Genomic DNA, 15,646 nt, shown 5'->3' with positions numbered 1-15,646 from the left:
CGCGAAGCCTATAACGAGGTGCCTCTGGTTGACGAGCCACGCAACTGACTGTTGTTAACACTCACTGCGGTCTCTTTTTTTATAACCGGTTGCCTTTTGGGATGCCTTCGGCACCGGCTATTTTTCACCACAAGATAGAGTGCGTCTCGCAAGGTCTCTAATATGTGTAGGTCTACTTATATAATGTGATATTTTTTTGAGAAATATTCAGACGATGAAAGAAAACTCAAGTGACTTTTGCAGCGCTTCAGAGAACACGGGGTGAAGCTGCGTCAGGACAAGTGCCGATTCCGACGTGCATTGCTGACCTACCTTGGCTATCAGATTGACGCGGAGGGACTGCAACCCATGGAAAAGCATCTAGATGCCATCACTCTTGCCCCTTGCCCGTCGAACGTGAGTGAGCTGAGCTTATTTATCGCCACGTTGACTTGCTACAACAGATTTTTTCCACGAATGGAATCATTTCTTGCTCCGTTGTACGTACTACTCGAGAAAAATTCCCGTTAGGTTTGGAGTTCAAACCAGGACAATGCGTTCTGCTGGGCGAAGGAAGCGATAACGACAGGAAAAGTACTGACACATTTTGACCTTGTGAAAGATCTGCGTCTCGAGCGTGATGCGTCACCATATGGAATTGGCGCTGTGCTGTCCTGCCGCGTAGGCAAGGAGGAGAGTCCTTTCGGATTTTGTTCCCGAACATTATCCGCGGCGGAAAAGAACTACTCTCAGTTTGAACGTGAAGCACTTGCACTTGTTTCTTTTTGGTGTGACGAAATTCTGTGGTTATCTTATAATCAGAGGATTCACGTTGGTCACTAATCACCAGCCGCTACACGGACTGCTAAAGCCAGGCCGATACATCCCCGCCATGGCGGTTGCACGCGTACAGCGTTGGGCCCTGCTACTTGGAGGCTACCAGTACCAGCTCGACTACAAGTGAATCATATTTATGGTCAATGCCGGAGCATAAAGTCGATGCCGCTACCTCTGTCTGAGGAATCGATCAAAACAAGTGAGCTACCAGATGATATCCTTTTATTGCAAAATTTATTGCAATAACTTTTTTGAGTAACGGGGACAAGTCTGGTTATGAGCCAAGTATCAACACAGTAACAAAATGGGTAATAAAAGGGTAGATTATTTAGAACAACGTGCCGCTGCATTACTACACTAATGAACTTCTGAGTAGTTTTGAGCTTCTAGGTGGACACTAACCGCGGCCCTACGTATGAATAGCGAGTCAGGAATATGCAAACAACGAGGACATCCTCATTTCATCCTGTTCTGTTATGCATTTCTGAGCGGAGATACGACATGATGCACGGGTACTTATTTTAACTAGGATCTGAAACTGCTTAAACTTGATGCATTATTGTGAATTAAAGAGTTGTACTTCTTGTTGCAATATTACAAAACATCGATTTACAACTGGACAAAATTAAAATCAATTTGATATGCGAAATAAAGACGGGATTATGCAGGCCAGCGGAACTGGTGGTACGATACAGGCTGTTATATTATAGAGCTTCTTTGGACGTCCGCACGTGTTCGGAGTTCCGAAAACAATTCGCAATAACAAATAATTAAGACTATCTCAAACGTCTAAACCTATAAATCGTAAAAATCACGTTAAATTAAAGTGAAGACTTGGCGTACGTTGTCGATTGTGTCGTAAAAAAGAAAGGAAGAAAAACCTATGACGTTATTTTGCGTTTGTTTTAATATTCATCTAGCGAGCTTGTCCGATATTGCTCGATGGCTTACGAAGACCCGGACGACGAAAAAGTACGGATCATCTGTTGCATTGTTTATTCAACGGATATACTGAAGGAAAAAATGATTCGCGGGTGGTTTATTTATATGTGTCTCAGCGACTTATTTTGAATTTGCTATAATATTGCGCGTCCGAAATACACATTTCTTCTGGCATATAAATAGCACGTTCGAATAAGGCTTTCCCTAGAATATTGTAGATATCCTACCGATGATATATCACCACTCTTAGTGTTCCTTCATACCCCGAGGCCAGACGTCACGTATTTGCGAATTTATTTCGTCCTAGACAGAGTATTTACGCTATTGCAAAAAAATAAGACGAAAACTAATACTAATAAAAACGATAAAAAAAAAATGAATAAGCTGAAGCAAACAAAGAGAGAACGAAGATATTGAAAAACAAGAATAAAAGGAAATATTGAAACAAAAACTAAACGAGGCAATCCGCTGTAATTGTTATCGAACAGGTCGCATGTAATCATTCAGGGATGTTTATTTATCTCTTGCAAAAGTCGAAGCCCACGAACGCTTTGTGTTGTTTTCTTTCTATTATCCCCCCCCCTAAAAAAAAAAGAACATGAATAACATAAGTCCTGCCTTTAATGTGAACGGAATATTGAATTGATATAATACAGGTGAGACATATATGCATCAAATAACTGGATTTGTTTTTATGTTCTTTGAACCCCGTACTTGATATATTACTGCAATTAATATGGTAAGCTCAGAACATTGTGGTTCTTGATAATTTTAAAGAAAACTATGCGGTACGTATCTTCTGTTGCAAGATGTTTGCTTTTAATTCGAACGTATTTTAAAGAGGGTGCAAGCCAGAGGAGTGCCGTCTTCAGCCTGCATGTACCAGGCTCGGCGGACATCAGGTGAAAGAATAAACTTAACGCCACATTTACACTGGTTACTCATCCGCACCCGCGAAGAGGATGCGAACAGTGTTGCTTAAAGATTCAATGCAATTTCACGCGCAGTTTATGATTAAAACGAGCGGATCTGCTTTGTGGGTTGCGATTCGAACGAAAGTGTGAATGCAGAATAATAGTAATTTTGACCAATTAACAAACATTTCTGGATTAACTTTTTAGTTATTGGTTTGAGGGGTTGTGTTGCAAGATTCAGTATTGACGGCAATTGCAATTATACTCCATTCATCCTTAAGCTTGGACTGCAGCTAATGCCACAAGGACGAGAGCTCGAAGTCGCTGCTTTGAAGCGTTCTTCGGCAGAGCGAGCACTCGCGCTAGAAATGCATGTCCTGAAGTCACGAGCGCGGGCTAGCTCGTGCACGTAGCTTTGGCTACAGTCTCATCTTATGGTTAAAGAGAGTTTCTTTTTTTTTCTTTTTTACAGGGTTCACTCTAAAAAAATGTGTGCGTCTACTTTCACGCACAGCACTCAGAGAGCTAATCACCGCAACTTACGGAAGCAGCTCAGCGAATGACAATGCCGAAATATATGTTTAGACCAAAAAACGCAGTCTGAATTGTGACATTAAGGAATGCGAAACGTCACGCTTGCATTGCTTAATGTCACAACTCGGTCTGCGTTTTTTGGTCTAAACATATGTTTCGGCATTGTCATTCGCTGAGCTGCTTCCGTAAGTTGCGGTGATTGGCTCTCCAAGTGTTGTGCGGAAGAGAACACTCACGGGCTTTTTTTAGAGTATGCAACAATGCTTGAAAAAAACACGAGAATTGAATGGTTTTTAAGATATTATATGGTAAAGTTTCAGATATTAGTGCGATTTAAAAATTTCGGGCTAATAATGCGCCGGCTCAACCTTTGTCCACAGTGACACAATAAGGCTGACGTTCGTTTCCGTCACATTGTCTCTAGTGTTTTCTGCGTACTCACCCACCAAGGACACGCAGCCGAGAAAGTGACAACATGATTGAAACAACTACGTCGCTCTTTAAAGCGTCATTGTAGGGAGGGCGTGCGGCGTGCCTTTGCGCGCAATTTTTGATCTGGTAAAAAATATCAACATTGATCAATTAACATATAAAAAACATTGAATTTCGGCAAGATCATTCGTTTGGGGAGATTTTAATAGAAATTGCAGTGATTACTTTTTACAATATTTACAACATGACCCCGAAGCCAATAATTAAAAAGTCAAATACCGAATTTTAGTTAATAAGCCCACATACTGTGAATAATATCCTCCCATGTAATATCCGCCGAGCCGGATAATTGTTTGGTGAAAAGAGCACTCACCTAACTCTCACGCCCATTTCTAAGAAAAAACAAACAAAAAGAAACATGTTCGAATTGAAATCAAACACCTTGTCTAATACGGAAATACGTTTTGTATACGCTAATGCTCTTAAAATATATCGCATTATATTCAAAATTGCAACTTGTTTCTAATAAAGTGACAGCTTGCATGGAGCAGAAGTATTGGAATAACATCTCTCTTTATCTATTAAAGGGCAACTGCGGTTCAATATAGATGTTAAGAAAACAAGTAAAATGTCCTTTAGAGTGGCGTAAATAGACAACGCTACAAAAGCGCAGAGAGCTACGCAAAAGGGTTTGCATGATGGGAAGAGACAATTGTGGACCTGCGCGGGGTGAACTTGCAGTGCCTCGGAATTGGGGTAAGGCTGTCTTTCACACAGTTTACGAACGTGGCAGGCTACTATTTTCTGTATTTTTCTTCAATATTCTGTGTTCGAAAAAATGATAATCGGGATGGCCCAATTTGTTGCTTTTTCTTAGCATACTGAGTTTTGTCATTTGCTAATTTTTTCTAAGTCCTTGTTCGCCAAGTCTGCAAAGCTCTTTGGTAAAAATGCCTTCGCAACTTCCTTAAGTTGTAGGGGTATAAAGATGGATGGTCCGTTGGTTGTCTTGAGGCGTGCTATCCCCACGACTGGCAGTTCAATGTCGCTAGGAATTATGCTCATGTTGACGAAGCTTTATGAACCTGGTGGTCTGAGTTGATGCAGTTTCTCCATGACGTTTTCCATCGCTTGGAGTCGAACGGGTGGGTAATAGGGTTTTATTAAAGGGTTTCTGTAGAAGTAAAGGCAATATCAATACAATTTTTCGAAGTGTTTTTTTTTTTTTTACTTTTCTCACCGTTCCCCGCTGATAGATGCTTTGAAAAAAAAACACAAGACGACCACCGCTATGATAGCGACCGGTTTACGCAATTCGACGTAATTGTGCTTGTCTAGACATGTCCTAACGTGTCCGTTAAGACTCACATGTGGTTACCAGTGGGTCACGTTCAGAAATCTGAATAAGCGTAGGCTTTCACAACGCGGATGAGACACACGTCCGTATTTTCACAATATATGAGTGAAGCTATATCCCGTTCCGACAAAGAAAAATACACATAAAATGTTGGAGGCGGCGATGTCGACAAGATTTTGTCAGGAACGCGAAAATCAAATTCCATCTCGCAATATGTTCACCGCTCTCGGTTGCTCGTAATATAGTTTGGCGAGCAGGTGTGAGGCAAGCGGAAAACGAACGACACGTGAAGCCAGATCCCTTTCTACAAGAATAAAATATGTATAGAAAAGAGTCTACGATAGGCTATTATCATTTGCATGCGGAAGTTTGGCGCCGCCTTGACGGTCGATCTGGACAACTTTTAATTTCAAATCTTGACAGCTATTACAATGATTGGTTCTTCGAATTCGGGAAAAATAACCTATATTTGCAAATCACTACACTGTAGAAAAAAAAAGTTTTATAAAAAGCTGAACCTTGTGTATTACGTTTATATTAACGAGCAACATTTTTTCAAAGATTATCCGGACGTTTTATTGTTTTGTTTTTTATCCAGAAAATTCCTCAGACCTTAGACGCCCGAACAAACATGCTGATCATTTCAGACGACTTTTTAACAAATCCAACAATCTGAATGCTTTCTGTGAGTTTTTCATAAGAGCTGCTCACCACTACAACGCATCCGTCATGTTCATCACTCAAACCAAGTTTCTTTAGGATTCCTGTCTTCGAACAATCAGCTTAAACTCCATAGTTCTAATGATATTCCGGTCGGTCAGAATAGCCGAACAACACCAGGGGCTATCATGACATGTCCTTGGGTGGAATAGAGAAGACTTTCTTCCCTGTATATATTCCAACGCTTGTAAAACGCCGTTCAGTTATACCGTGATCGGCCTTTCGCAAACGTGTTCCGATAATTTTCGTGTGAAAACAAAACTTTTGCTCAAAACGGGACCAGAGGTGGTCTGCGACACGTCTCCATGAGTCGGATAAGTAAGCACCTGCGGTTTTTGCGCATTTCGTCCAAAGTAAAATCACCGAAGCAAACAAAAAACGTATTTCTTTAGGACAGAAGAGAACAGCTTAGGATCATTCCCCAAATTAGTTCAAACCTTTTGCGCGGGAAACATTCACCATTCACCATAAAAAAGAAAGTAAAAAAAAATTGCGCCCGTCGTAAGAATACTGAGCGACAAAGAGAAGGCTCACAAGAACATAAGAAAAACGTTGATACTTAAGGGAGGTCTCCAGCCTTTAGTTATTCCGGCTCTGCTAGCTCTCATTTCAATGCTGGGTGGAAAAACAAGCACCAAGGCTATCAATATCTAAAAACAATAAGACCAGTTCGTACCTTATAAAGAGCATATTCCCAAAATCCTAAAGGAATAGAAGAAACCGGACGACATCAAAGCGGAAAAAATCGTTCAGTCACTCCATAATATGTGCGTCCTTACGTTTTGGGCAATAACAAGGATCATTACAGAGACAACATCGCCGGCAATAAATACCTCATGCCGTCTTCCCTCACGAAAGAACAGTCATCGCAGACAAAAAACGAGAAGAATGAGCACGACGTCACTTGTGTGACCAATTATCTGAGTAAAACTTTCAGAAAGAAAGGTCGATCGCTTCTAAAGATGCTTGGATCCACATACCTTAGAATTTATAATAAACGACAAGCCCCTTTAGTACTCGAATATCGTGGACTTGGTTCACTATTTAATTTCACGAGCCAAGCATTTGCCAGTTCAGTCCCTTTAGATCGTGTCACAAAGCTATTGGTCAAGCAAAATTTCCCAATGAGAATAGTTACTAATGACTGTATTAAAAGAAGGGTGGCCAAAGCACGATAGAGCATTTTGCGCACATCATCTTCTTCGCCCACTTCACCGTACCGTCTCTTGGAGTTTACCGCAGCAGAAGACTATATCGTCACCGCCGCCACCACCGCTGCCGGCCTTCCATGTTGGTGCTGCTGCTGTCCGCCTTTCCAAACGTCTTGCCGAAAAAACATGCAAGAAAGTTTAGACAACTTCAAAAATTACTTCTACGAAGCGAAATGTTTCCCTGCTTTTCATCCCCGACCAAGAAAGAAGTTTGAGGCCCTCTTGAAGACCCTTTATTCCGTGTTTTGGTACACCTCAGATGGAAAGTTGGTGGTTCACGGAAAAAAGTCCAATAATCCAACATCATCGACCTAATATGTTACGAGCTATACAACAGACAATCTCATTGCATGATTGCTGCCATTTCCACCGTTATAAATTGCCACCTGACCTGCCACCGTTTCGATCTCGCTGATACCGGCCGAGTTCAAAGAAGCAGACAGGGTGCCGTCATCCAAAAAAAAAAAAAGGATCAATGCCGTCTACTACAGAGGCACTCATCCTGCATCTTTCGGTTGATCCAACAAACTTGTGCGGGACACGGGACGGAAAAAGACAGAAAAATGTTTAGAGGCTCAGACGCGTACACCTTGTTTAGGAAAACTAGGCGTCCTCGATTATACCGCCAAACATTGTCCAGGAGTCTCAGATATAGGTATCAATCGGACCTTGTTCGTATTCGATTTTGTTCGTATTCGACACGTTTCCGCGATTTTTTTTGTTCTTTTGCAATCCTAATTTTTTGAAAAGCGGGTCAGGGGGTTGTAAGAGCGCTTGAAATTGGATTTCGTAAAATGGAGAGAAGTAAGTTTGTACGCAGGGACTATAGTACTGACTTTTACTGAGACTTATTAAGGTGGGTACTCGCTAAAATGGTATTAAGTAACATTATGTGTGTTCAAAGCAAACAACTTCGAAAGTGGAACGTGTACAGCGATCCACAATGAGTCGAATTTATAAAATTTTATGTATACAAAGACGAGACGATTATTCGTGATTCTTCCTAAGCTCGGAAAATCCTACAATTCCAGCTATCACAGAACGCTGGATGCGCGATTCATCGACGTCAACGAACAGAACCAGTACGAATGTTTCCTTCGGATGTTTCCTAGTACTGGACCTGCCGAAAAACCCACATTTCAGGTTGGCGTTCACTTCCGCGTATCGAATGATCGTCACGTTCTCTTCAAAAGTATAAATAATCTTTCACGGACGACATATTTATCAAAGACATAATCAGATTAGCCATTGCCAAAAGCTGCCTGCTCGTTTACGTGGTGAGACAGGAGCCCGTACTCAGGTCATATTATGAGGCCGAGCTAGGACGGGTTCTGCTGCCCGAAAACAAAAACTGTATTGTAGAGAAGATTCTAAAAGGCGTGCTCTCGACTTGGAGTACTTTGTAAAATGGAGCGGTTACAATTCCTGTCAGAATAGCTGGGTTAAAGCAACCGATTTTGAAGCATGAAGAAAGACTGATAATGCACTGAAGCCTCATTTATTTTTTTAATATGCAGAGGGCATTCTCACTGCAGATTTCCATGCAAGTCGGAACGTAGCGGCGTGATCCACATTTATTCCGTAAAGGGGGAGGGGGAAGGTCTTCCTCCGTCCAGTCGACTAATTTTAAAAAATATTAGGGGACATCGTCAAAAATAGATTGACTCGCTTCTAGTACAAGTTTCTTCATAGTCCAGATAGAATTTCCTGAATGCATGGATTAAGGTCAGGGTCTGATTTCTGCCCACGTTTACGCCAGCTTTTCTGGGTAATTGAGTTTCGTCCAGGTACGTATAGCCAACATTGATTTTGGATATCGATCAACTTTAACGTTTTCGTTCAGGGTCACGTTTAGCGTGCAGTTTGCGTGCAATTTTGATTTTGCCTACATCCGATTAGAAGAAAAACCACGTTCAGGATTATCAGAAACCAGAGTTTCGACCGCTCTAATTTCAGAATGATCTAGTGGGGCTACGGTCCGCGGACTATATGTGTGTAACCCGGTTTTCGATTGGCGTGACACGACTGGCCCAATCGCAAACGCTGCCTGGTACGAGCCGCCTTGGTAGCTCAATAGATACAATAAACAAATCTCGCCGAAGACACTTAGGGCTGCTTAAGTGTAGGAATGCAACAGCATTCCTACATGCAGCGCATTCTTACAGGCAGCGCGCCACGTCTTCCTTTTTCACACAGCGCTCCATAGGTGACATCACGCTCCCCCACTGCACACGCGAGTCGAACCCCGCCGGCTTCACGAAGGCATACGTGACAAAGCATCCGAGTTGATGTGCTTTTCGTCGTGTTTTATTTCTGAGGCGCGTCTGTGGCGCGGCTACCGTGACGAAGCACCTGCGTGTCTGTGCTGTTCTTCGCGTTTCATTTCTGAGGTGCATGGTTCATCACGTAGTATAAATTACCATCTTTCGTGTACAACGCCGACGGCTTTTCGCGTAATGGGACAAGTAAAACGCGATTCAAACCAACGCGCTTTTGTGCGCGCGTATGTCATGCGCTTCCCGGAAATTGCGTATTTTGTGACGTCCCGTTGATTTTCTGCGCCTTCAGGGCACGCATAAGAAAGTTGTATGATTTCAACTTTTTCTGAACGCGCACGAAAACGCGCTGTGACGTAGTAGGGTGCTCCTCTCCCATATCCTCGCCTGGCTAATCGGTGGAGGGCACCAGTTCCGGCTCCGCGTTTCTCCGTCGTCTGACGCAGACGCCCTCCGCTTGCCCGAAAGCGCACCGTCCTAACAAACGCACATGCTTGTGACTGAGAAAGCGCACCGGAAACTGCAAAAGCGTGACAAAATACGTGATTTCCGAGAAGCGCACGACCTGCGCGCGCACAAAAAATTGCGCTGGCTTAGCTCAGCTGTGCCAGGATATACGTAGCGTGAGTTTATGCGCACAAAATGAGTGGCGCTATCAAGCGGCTCCGGTGCAGCGTCAGACCTGACTACTGCGCAACGGAGGCGCACAGCTGGGCACGCGGCGGCGCCAGTGCGTCTCCCGCGGCTATGACGTCACTCCTCTGGAAATTGCAGACCGGCAAGGTGCGCGCGGCGGCGGCTCCGGCGCGCCAGCTGTGCGCCGTGTGACGTCAATGCTCCTCACTCTTGCGCAGCACGGCTCGTTGGGAGCCACGCGAAACTGCTGAACCTCGGCCAGTGTAGCTCACGCTACAAAACGTGTTGGTTTGGATCGCGCTTAATGCTTTCGGCTTAAAAGAAGAAAAGCCTCGGTAGCTCGTTTCGGTCCCTTGACGCGATACCGGACGGATGCTCGATGGCTTTCGACGTGCCCGTCGAAGCCATCCGCGCTTGTAACCGTATCGAGACTTGCGCAGGTGTTCCTTTGATTCAAACACACGGGGCACATACGACGCGATTGCAAGGTGCCAAAGTGTAAAAACGGTCGTGTGTTCGGGCACTAGACAAGGGAGTGTTTAAGGTCTTACGTCCGTGTCACCGCCATTCAAGTCCCCGAAGACGAGAGAACGACCCATGTCATTGACGAAGGGGAAGCAGTGGAGGCGACCACGCCGTGAACTCCAGTGCTTCTAACACGGGACACCCCAGCAGCGAGGGTCGAGACCAGCAGCATGCCGAACAGTCAAGAAGGTAAGGCGTTCACCGCGGCCCCACTATCGGGAGATCGTATCGGCGGCGAGGCTGAACGCGATGAGAACGTGACACCGCAGGAGGCGTCGGCCACGAACAACAAGGACACTGCACTGGTTGAGGACAACGTAGACGAAGTGGACATCGAGGGCAAGACTGTCAAGGAAGGGTTAAGTGAGTCGTTAAAGATGCCCAACAAGCCTTTGGAGAATTGAAAATTCAATTTATGCAAAGGCGCAAGCGAGCTGGACAAGATTGACGAAAATACTCCCTGGAGAAGGAGAACAAAGAGGGACAAAGGACAAACAAAAATCACCAAACACGTCAACGGCAGGCAACTTGAGTTAGCGCCATTAACGCTAACTCAGGTCACCTGGGCATTCGTTGCAGAGATTGTAGATGGTCCTTTTCTAAACAATTGCACAGTACTGGGACGAAGCAAGAACAAACTAGAGAAATGATCGAAGCTGCTGACATAGACCTGCTAAATGGATTACGCGTTAGCATCCCGTCGATTACCTTATCCAAAAAAAAGAGTTAGATTATTTAGGAAAACCTCCTTAGTGACTTTTACTGTAGTCGGACTTGATGTTATACTTTTTCATGTCTTTCTTTTTGTTTTATTTTTATTTTGTATTTTATTTTCTTGACTCCTTTTTCTTCCTATCATCACTAATTTTTATTTTTGTTATCTTTTTCTTGTTCTTTCTCTGCTTTTTCTTGGTTAATTTTTCATTTTCTTCTTCTTTTTAGTGCGTAAGAGTAAAAGATAACGAAGATGATGTTTAATATATACCAGAGTTGTCAGTCAGAGCTGCGTGAGTGTTGTTTCTTCGTGTGGACGTGAATTGACGGTTTTCTTTTGTGCGCTGTGAAGTATTAACATTGTGAACGGACTAGTAGCTGCAATAAAAATGCATAGCAAAAAAGGTGGCTACATCGAGCGAAAATCGCAGCATCTCCCGATAAATCGAACTGCCAAGAGCGCCGTATAGCTCTGCAAGCTCGCTTTCCCCCAGCCAACATAATCCTTCTGGGAAAGCCAGCTTGCAGAGAAAGATGGCTTTTTTTCTTTTAAGCGGCCGCTTCAACCGACCAGGAAAAAAAATAGTTTATGCGGAGGGAGATGGTTAGAGCCCTGCATATCCATAATAAACGGGCGGATGCGGATAAAAATTAGAGACTTTTTTGCGGATTGCGCATGGGATGCGGATGTCAGGGGCTGCGGATGAGGATATCCGCGGATCCGGATCTAAATTTTTGCTCGGTGGCATTCAGTTCGTCGACTGACGTTTGATCTACAGATCGTTTCATCGACATGCAACGTTTTATCGAAAAGCTTCTTATGTTCGTCTCATCGAAAAACCCGAGACGTTTCGTCGCACACAACCCTGCTATTTTCTTGACAAACGTTTTGCGTCTCGCCTGGATTACAGGTGGGAGGGGGTACGGTTTGGTTAATCTCGCCTTAGTGAATCGCGCGCTAGATTTTAGCGGCTTATTGAAGAATTGCGTTCTGAACAAAATGTCGCAGGGGCATGTGCCCACATAACGCATAGCGTCGACGAACCGTGTCCATGAAATGTATGTCCATAAACATTTAACTACGAAACATATTTTCACAATACTCGTTTTGAAGAAACAATAGGGATCCTAAGAAAAATCTAATTCTCACTGGAGATCGCTTAAGTTAGTGCGTTGCCTGTCGTCAAACAAAAGTAAAGACTGCAGGGCATCAATCGTCCCGAGAATGCTTGTACATTGGCAGAAAAAGAGTGGAAACTATCTCCGGGCAAAGAAAACCTCGAGCGTACAAGTCACAAGCAAGAAGAAGAAACGTCCCCCTCTCCGCAAAGAGTAGTGTGGTCATGATTATAAAAACAAACGAAGCGCCTCAATATCCTATATGGGCACTTTTTCTGGACAAAGTGTCGCGGACTCCTAGGACGATCACACAACTGAAGCAATTTTTCCTTCGACGCGGAGTGTCTTGGGAAGTCTGATTGCTTTTAATATAAATACGATGAAACTGATATTGATAAAATGACATCTCCTTTGAATGGTGACCCGAAGATTTCTTTGTGCAAAGATGAGCAAACAACTTAAAAAGTGTTTTTTTTTTATTTTTATAGTTTTTTTTCTCGCTTGATGTTATGATATACAATGAATGCCTGGATCGCGAGTCGGATCTGGTTCCACATTTTGCGGATGCGGTTTGATACGGATACAAAGTATGCGGATCGGATACGGATACAATAATAGAGAGTTTTAGGGAACCGTTTTTGTACATCCGATACGGTACGATGGGCCCTCCGGTACGAACTGCGCATGCGCTTGTCTTCTGCGATTTTACCGTAATGTGCTGGTCGAACCGTAAGGCACGACCGGCACGACCAATGGCCGACATGGACAGTCTCGCTTGGTTAGCAAAACGGCCATTTCGCTGGCGGAGAGAGCGTGCCGTGGCTCCAAACATGAAGAAAATAACTCGTGGCAGTGCCTGGCAGGAGCGCCATGTGTGACAGCAAGTTCATAAAGTACGAGTTAGCAAATAAGAAAAAGAATAAAAAACAAAACGCAATAGAACTTTTTTAATAGAAATAAATTAGAGTTTAGCATAGCTAAGAATCGTCTTCTCGGTAGCTCAGTGGATTGGAGCGCCAATTACTTGAGCTAGTAGAGGAGCCGTAGTATAGAGTTCGAATCCCGTTGGCCCACACATATCTTTCTTTTTTACATATCATAAGTTTTTTTTTTGTTTTTTCTTTTCTTATACAAACATTGGATGTGCATTTCGAGCACTTATCACCCGTTTTTTACAGCTGCTGTTATGACTGAGGATTATCTGTAGTGGCAACAGAGTGAGCAACAGCCTTCTGCATCAAGGCTCTGGATACTTTTTAGCTTAGAAATGTTGCATGAAATAAAAATTTCTGTACAAATGCTAATCACATATATCCTATAAAGCGAACCCTTTGAATATTGGGTGATAGTTTTATTAAGTGCACAGCAGTAAAGTTACAGGTTTTCCTTTATAGTTTCTTCGTGGTCGTACCGTACACGGCGCAACGATCGGTACGCGGGCGTACGACCGTGATCGTCTGCTATCTGTACCGTAAGAGAGAAACATGAGCGCCGCATCTACCTCCGTCCCTCCGCCTCCTCCTCGCAAGCGGTTTACAGCAGAAGACAACATCTTTCTCCTTCGGGAGGTGCTAGGCGCTATTCCTTTTTCACTCCAGCCTTTTCGAATGACGTCTTTAAAGGCTTAAACGGAGCCTCGAAAAAGAACTTCTCGTTGCGAGGAGCGAATGAACGTATTGACCTCCTCGTAAATAAAAATAGAGATTTGAGAAGCACTGAAAGATAAGTCATTCCAAAAATATACACACTGTATGGAAAGAAAAACAGAAATGATTACATTCCTTCCTTATTTAACGAACTCCCAGAGTCCCTTATGAATATACAGTCCTTTAGGGGACTAAAATGGAAACTAAGGAATTGGTGTCAAGCATCTGAGCTGTAGATATCGTAGCCTAACCGTTGGAGATATTTCGTACTTTTATTTCATGGTTGCGGGAGTAGACTTGGCTATAAGCACCTATATTTCATGCTCTAAAGTGTTCCTTTTTGTATTTATTTGTGCTGTTAATTTTGTGTTCCTTTCATTTTTTTGTGTTGCGGAGTGTTTTCTTTCTTTTTTTTTTTGTAACAACATGTATTCTAGTTGGTCGCCTGGCCCCACATACAAGCAGAATGCTGCTTTTGTGGGCCAGTTCTTTATTTTGTATGACTTCATCTGTAAATAAAAATTGAATTGAATTGAAAATTGAATTGAAAATTGAATTGAATTAACTTTGTACAAGAAAAATGACCGCATCAACTTGAGAAAGTGCGTATATTTTGGTTATTTTTGTATTTTCTTCGCGATTTAATATTTCTAGTTTTATTTGTCCATAGCTTTCTTAATACTCGATCCTGCATTGAACCTCGAAGGAAAGAGACAGGATTGCTAGCAGACGACTTGGAATGCTGATGATAAGCGCGCGCGAGCGTGTTCTTGTGCCAAATCGAGTTTGCTTTCGGCAACGTCTCAGCATATCAGGACGTGGTTGGTGTAAACATCATATTAGGTTGATGTAAAACACCAAAGCTTGCCCGCTGCGAACGTATGACTCATTAGAAAACAAGTTACCATGTACGGTCGAGACATTATTTTATTCTCCGAGAATATAAATCTGGTAAACTGTGTGGGTCGCTCTTCTATACTGCCGCCCAATCGGTCCCTGCCTGGTCCGCCCTCCCAAGAAGTCACACGAGCAAGGATTGATTCAAATCGTTTTACTGTTCGGCGTCTTGGTTCTGGGCCTGGCAGTTGCTGTCGTTGTCCTGACCGTGCGTCTTGCCCCAGTGCCTGGCGGAATCTCTCGTGCACTCTGTCCGGCGCACCGGGCCGCCGGCCACCGCTCCTGCCCCCTCGCGCCCCGTCGTCCTCCTCGGCTTCCCACACTTCCCCCCCCCCCTCAAGGACCGGTCTTCGGGGGGCCCCGGGTGCTCACTGGTTTTGGCCGAGGAGTTGTTCCACCTCGGCCATGATGGCGTCGTCGGAAGTCGAGGGGGACGGAGGGGGCTGGTGGACGACACTGGCCGGATGGCTTGGGCCGCAAGATGTGGTGGCGGCCGATGTTGTGGGGGCCGTCGTGGTGGCGGGTTCGATAACAGCGGCTGCGGCCGCCGGTGCGGCGGCACGGTTTTTTGGAGGCCGGGCTGGCTGGACGGAGGCCAAGGCAGCGGGAGTTAGGAGGTCCGGGCGGCTTGCCCTCAGGGTCTGGACCGCTGCCGCCACGTTGTCCGGGAGGGGTTGTGCCTCCAGCAGGTCAGAATGGAGTCGACCTGCTTCGTAGGTTTCCAGATGTATTATCGGGACCCCGCACAGCCAGCAGGTGGCAGGCGCTCCCAAGACCCGTGGCGCCGCCGGCTGCGTGTGGCCACGGAACGGGAGTGGGACTTGGTGGTCGGGCTGGCCAGGCGTTGATCTGGGTTGATGTTTCCAACGCCGGCGGGAAACGAAGTGGACCGCCCCTCCTTCCTCCC

Source organism: Ixodes scapularis, unplaced genomic scaffold (assembly GCF_016920785.2).
Source record: "Ixodes scapularis isolate PalLabHiFi unplaced genomic scaffold, ASM1692078v2 PGA_scaffold1__304_contigs__length_218370807, whole genome shotgun sequence".
Lineage (NCBI taxonomy): Eukaryota > Metazoa > Arthropoda > Arachnida > Ixodida > Ixodidae > Ixodes > Ixodes scapularis.
Note: the sequence above shows the minus strand (reverse complement) of the source record.